The following is a 6,682-nucleotide window of genomic DNA, read 5'->3' as shown; positions in this document are numbered from 1 at the left end:
AACAGACATGTGAATGATTTGTATCACGGTGGCCTTTGATGCAATATTGACAGTTTGAGCCTCAGAGTATTAGGAATTGGTCAAAATGTATAAATACAATAGGCCTACATGAGAAAAAATAAAACAAACTTGACATCAAATCAACTATCTTTTAATAGTAGGCTACTGATTTACATAAATCTATAAAAACAGGGGTCTATGGTTGAACTGGAAACTAACAAACTACATGTACAATCATACAAGTGCATTAGTCAGAGGTCACTGAGGCAGGTGGTTCTGCATGATGACATGTCGCTGGAGCAGCTTCTGGCCAGGACAGGAGACGCACATGCTGTGGTGAGACAAGACAAGAGTCAGTAATGGTGAAAGCACTAAATGATTACTGGAATGGACGACTGAGGTCGCATTCTCACCTAATACTTCGGTAGACTCGAATGCGTATGGGCGGAGAAATGGGTTTCTTGCATATTTAATTGGCTACGGTTTGCCTTCACACTGTCATGATCCGCAGCAATTGGAAATGCAGCAGGGGGGACCTTTATCAATGTATTCCATTCATAAACTAGCCTACACAATGAAATGATAAATCTATGGTGATAAAATTATACTCATAACGTGCATATGTGTCGTGCCGTCTGGGACTGCCCCCCCCCCTCTCTCGCTCTCTCACTATAAGCACGCAGCCACGCACTGTTCTTTTGGGCATGGAGGCACAGCGCTGAGCGCACTGATATAACAGACAGCAGCGCAAAATGTTTACAAGTTTATCGAGATGAAAGTTCCTACTCCCCACTAGTCCCCACACAGTGACAGCCATTGACAGACAGAATATTCTGTAGGCTATAATACTATTACACTGCACTCACTGCAGTGTTTGTGTTTTCTTAAGCAATTGATTAATGTAGGCTACTCGTCCTCATTTCGATCAGGGCTTCAGTCTCCACTCTCCTCATTCGACCACGTCTATCCACGGTAACGGGACATCTTTGCACTGCGTAAAATATGCCTTCTCCGTCTCCAACTGTGTTCAGCTCCTCACCCGCCACATTGTTTGCTTCATTTCCTTTATTTGCTGCGGATTGCATTCACACCTGCACCGAATCGTAGTCAAGCGCGATTGGAAGCGAAGCGAAACCCCCGTTTTTGCTCGGAGTAAAATGCGGTTCTTTGCTGCGCATTAGGATTCGAAAGAGCCTTCACACCTGCCAAACGAAGCGCACTTTCTGAAAATGCGCAGCAGGATTCGTTTTAATCGCAGCAAAGCTCTCTGGTGAGAATGCGACCTGAGTGTGTAGGCTATGTGCAGTATGTTTCATGTGATGTACACTTGGGTATTGGACTGTTAAGATTACCGACCAAATTAGTAGGTAGGCTACAACTATATCAAATATCAATGATAATAATAAGCAGACTTGGCAACCTGACTTGTAGAAAGTATTCACACAATCATGTTACCAAGATTGCCTTTTTTTACCTTTAGAAATATTGCATGAATCAGAGCCTGTCAGTCAGTAGATGATGCAAAAACACTGATCCATGCCTTTGTTTTTTCTGGGCTCGATTACTGCAATTCTGGACTGCAGAATACTGCCAAAGAAAACAACGGAATCTGTGACCTTCCAACCTACATGACTGCCTTCTATTTCAATGTTTTATGCCTTGCGTTTTTCTCTCCATTGCTCTGTAAAGCACTTTGAGCTGCATTGCATGTCATAAAAGGTGCTATACAAATAGTTTGATTATGAATCAGTGCAAGGCACTTTGCTTGAGTAATTTGTAGGGATGCACGATAATTATCGTCCCGATAAATTGCGACCCGATATTAGAAATTATGACGTCATCCCGATAAATTCGATAACGTTATAATAGCGCCGATAATATACTTTATATGGGCTCGAAATTGCGATCATTTTGGACGCAAATGCGCCTGAAATTTTATCTGTGCGTCATAAAAATATAGTTGGTAGCAACTATGGGACTACCAATCATTTCTGTGGTGCGCCCAAACGCTCCCCGAGTCGCCAATCTCTCCGGAGGAACGGCTGAGACGAGCGAGAGAGAGACGCTTCTCCACTCTGTCTGTTGCAGTGTGTAGTTCCATAGCAGGCTAATAGCCCCGCCTGCTTCTCCTCTCTATCTCCCCTCTCTCATTTCACTCACTGACTCGCATACGAACGGTGAATGTCTCAGTCAGCAGCTCAGCAGCTGACGAGCGCGTATTGGTGCTCGTTCATTCATCGCGCTGTTGAATGCGTGTCACTCGTTACCGGTTGTAGTTTATTAATTTGCTCCAGTTGTGTAGCATTGTGAAACGCGACGCGACCGTTTTGGTTGAGAAATGTAGAAGTAGTAGCTGTTTGGCTACATGATGCTACAGACCATGCTAATGACTTATATGCTAACAACAACGTCTATCACTGGAACTTGGATAGTGTTGTATTTGTGTTTACACACGCACACACACAGACAATAGTGGTTCTCAAAGTGGGATCCGGGGAGTCAGAGTTTACAAATGGAACGAAATTGACCCTTACAGGTCCATTTGGTTCCATTTGTACCCTCTCAGAGTTGACATTGATTTTACGATATAAATAAAAAATTATAAATTGAGGTCCCTTATGTAAATGGCATTAAATGGGGGGTCAGTAGCCTAATGCATGTCAAACTGGGTGTCCTTGAAATAAAAATGATGAGAATCACTGCTAGAGCCCTGGCATATATTTTCAAATGGGTGTCTGTGGGCTAACAATTTGGGGTCCTTGCTCCTTGACATGGAAAAGTTTTGAGGCCAACTGACCGGACACACACAGACATTCACAGACATTATATTGTTGTTTTTATTCATTAAAAAGTGAGGGGCACTCTTATCATCATACGTCATCTGGCCAATCACAATTTGCTCTGGGACTCCCAATTTATATTGTAAAATCAATGTTATTTTTACTCTGAGAGTATACAACTGGAAATGTTCCATTTGTACACTCAGAGTTACAGACCCATAAGGGTCCATTTGGTTCCTAACTATATAATTTAGCTGGGGACCCCCTGGAACTCCCTCAGGTACCCCTGGGGCCGGGGGTCCCCGAACCCCACTTTGGGAACCACTGATATAGCCTACTATACTGTAATTGCTTAGGTCAAAGCTGTGTTACATGTACCGTTACTCACTAGTATGTATTTTTTATTCATGTCTATATATTTTTATTATCGGTTATCGTATCGGTATCGGTCTTGAGGAGCGGTAAATTATCGGTTATCGTATCGGTTTCAAAAAATCAATATCGTGCACCACTAGTAATTTGTACAATGTTGTCATCAGTTTTATAGTATAGTTTGTTGCTTACTTTTGATAATGATCTTTTTTTCTTCTTTTGAGATATTACAAAAGGTTAAAAGTCAATTTGCTGTCATCTGTTGTGATTTACAGATACAATTCAATACTACAGTGTGAAACAGTGTGTGAGACACAGTAGGCCTATAGTATAAATGACAGTATATTTACTACATTTTACGGGACTTTGGTTGACCACTGGTCTTTGTAAAAGCATATATAAATATGTGAACCTTTATTGAAAATGATATTCCCTCTAGTTTTCTAGGGGGTCAAACTAAATACAGCAAATACAGTAATGTGCTTTATGTATGAAGTTTGAGTTGAGTATGTATGGCTCACCATCAGTCCATCAAAGACATCTTCAGCTTCATCAGCCTTCTGTAGTACCATCTGGGCTGACCTAAGTGAATGAATGGACACAGGTATAACACTTGAATGTTTACATTGCTAACCCTGAAACATACGAGCCCATGGCTAATACTGTACATTGCTTCAGATGGCATGCCATACATACAGTTTTGAATTGAATGAATGAATAGAAGATGTTTGGACCGAAAAGTTGTAGGCTGAAGCCGTGCCTATATCCTCTGACACTTATGTAAACAATACGGTGTGGCGACACACACACACACACACACACACACACACACACACACACACATACACACATAAGCTGTAAATACATTGAACACTTACTTAAATCTGAATGTCCCTCTTGGTCCATCGGGCTTCGGTTGCAACTTCCAGTTTGAGGCATCCTGAACGCATGTCCCCACTTCTCAGTAAAACAGTCAACACTATCTGGGCTTTTCCTGGGCAGAAAAGTTTGTGTGTGCGACGTACTGGTTCAGGGAAAGCTACTAGCTACTATAGCTAGGTCGCTCCAGCAGGCATCAGTCCATCCACAGCAACTAGCAGTGTTGTCCCCGTCAATGCATTCCTTCCTCCGTATATTTCTGGTTCATAATATAACGACCCTAACGCAGATTCTGCCAATATGTATTTAAAATTATCTCGTCCAAAAACTCCCATGGAGTAGCCATACTGACTTGTTGTTGTGGAGTAGCCACAACTCGTTGTTGTTGTGTAGGCGAGAGACCGTGTCCTTCGCGGCTAGGCTAGCTACGGCAACCCTACCTGTCCAGTCCCTTGTAGTTTCTGAGAGCCTACCGAGGGTCATCCACTTACGTCACTTTGGGACAAATACGTAAGTGGACGACAGCTTTGAAAGTGCGCCCACGGAGCTACAGACTACCAATGATAATACTCCGGGGTATTTTAGCATATATGCTAATGATAAAAAACACACAGATTAGGTTGAATAGTGGCGAAGTGGTCCTTTAACACCGTAGGAGTGACTAAGACTGGCCAAAAACATCCTGTTTTGTTCTGTGCTTGTCTTGTTACGCATTTCTTCGTTTGCCCTGTTTGTCCATGACAATGTTACATATACAAAAGAAAATGTATCACACCGTTCCACCTGCGACGCAAAAGTGCGGACCCCCCAGACTAGATTGTATAACCGACGGAATCATTTGACTGCACGGCCTAACTCCCCCAAATAGGCCTACAGAAAAAACCGCACGGCCGCGCCCGGCCCATCACATTTATCGTTTCCATTTTCAATTTTAGTTTTATATCTTATTCCATTCCATTTCACTTTTATTTAATTTAATTTAATTTCACTTTTAATTAGCTTTAAATCTTTACATTAATTTACTTTATTCCTAGCAATAAATACTAGAAATAAAGTAACATGGACCCTCAGTGCCCGCAACAAAGGAAATATTTCCACCATTATGCAACCGACGCCAAATCAACGTAGGTTCTTTCCGTTAACCTGTTCCTGGAAACGCAGTAAGTACAGCAAGCAACTCACCAGGTTTCCCCCCCCAAAAAAATAAAAAGAACAGGCTGAAATCGTCCGCAGCCTAGCTCGCCAGATTTGTGGTATATTAATGTTCATAATGGTGGAGGATATACCAGGCAGGTTGTATAAAAAAGAGAGGGTCCAGGCAGTGTCCTTTTCTTTCTCATGTTGAGTTTATTTGAGAACACCAATGAGCTTGCCACAATCATGACCAAACAGGACCCAATATTCTCTGAGAAGCCCCGTTCGTCCTACCACAAGGCTCCTATATACTGAGTCTCCCACATCCAATCCCATGCATGTGCGTGCATGTGTATAGATTTGTATAGGTGTCAGTGTGTGTGTGTCAGAGTGTGTTTGTGTTCAGATGTATTAACCAGGCCTTTGTTCTAAACACCTCCTGGCTCCCTGACCTGCTTGACTCTCGTCCGGCCAGATGCCATATTAATATATAGACCTTCTGCCCTGGGTCACTATTTGGAACATAGCCTGTGTCATAATTCACCAACCCAACAAAAGGTCTTTGTTCTAGTGATCCTGCGGGCTCTCTGATCGTACGTCAGTAAACTCCCTAGTATCAGCTTCTCACATCATGGCTTATTTAATGTGACATACCTATATCCTTCACCTAACCGACAATTTCTACTAGATGTGAACTACATGTCATATCAATCAGGTCTTATGTTGTGGATGTAAGTACAGGTGTCCTATATGTATATTCATGACTTGATCAAACAATTATAACATACTAAAGATGAAAGGCTCTCTCTCTCTCTCCAAAGGGGAAAAGCCTAGGGCAGGGGGTGGTCATGGTCTCTTCTGCATACCCACTTTGAGTTCCTCCCGCTGTTTTAGTTGGAGGCAGTCAGATTACTGGGTCTCTTCACATATCTACCCCAGATTGTGTCCCCAACTCTATTTATCTATATATATATATGCCTACTGTATAATGCCTATATGTCTGGGAGCCAATACACTACACCACTTTTGTCCATCATCTCAAGAATGAGTGATATACAGTATGTATATGTAATTTGTAAGTTGATTAGCGGTATACTGTGGTTACTCTGCGCCGTACACACGTCCCAGCCAACCCGCCACTTTTGATGCGTATGCACCGTCCCAGCAAATTGTGCCAGATACGGCAGTGGTGCCAGATTACATGTATAGACAGGAGCATTACCTTTAATCCTCCCAACACTAAAACAAATCGTCATTACGTCACCATCGAAAACCAATTACACTCTGGCATTGGGAACAGCCGTTCTGACCGATTTTGAGATTTGAAAGTTTATTTTCTTAGCCCATGAAGTCCAGAGAAAGTTCCCCTTGCATGACTTTGTCTAAATATTCGATTGAAATCATCTCTGTTTTTTTCCCATTTGAAATGTTTTGTAAATATGATCTTAGGCATAGATATACCTACTAGGTCTGGCTGTTTCGGCCAAATCGACCGACGTCCCCTTTTCTCCCCCACT

The 6,682-nt window shown here is 42.3% G+C and overlaps 1 long non-coding RNA gene across 1 annotated transcript; it reads right to left on the bottom strand.

The window, feature by feature from the left end:
- Positions 1-256: 256 nt before the first annotated feature.
- Positions 257-4,641, bottom strand: LOC308329120. The gene is made up of 3 exons (XR_013965365.1): positions 4,031-4,641; positions 3,674-3,734; positions 257-331 (listed from the first exon to the last, which is right to left on the bottom strand). It is a non-coding gene; the product is annotated as an uncharacterized lncRNA (long non-coding RNA).
- Between the last annotated feature and the right edge of the window lie 2,041 nt (positions 4,642-6,682).

Source organism: Protomyctophum bolini (genome assembly GCF_963924005.1).
Source record: "Protomyctophum bolini genome assembly, chromosome: 15".
Classification (NCBI taxonomy): domain Eukaryota; kingdom Metazoa; phylum Chordata; class Actinopteri; order Myctophiformes; family Myctophidae; genus Protomyctophum; species Protomyctophum bolini.
Note: the sequence above shows the minus strand (reverse complement) of the source record. Positions and strands in the feature narration are given on the sequence as shown.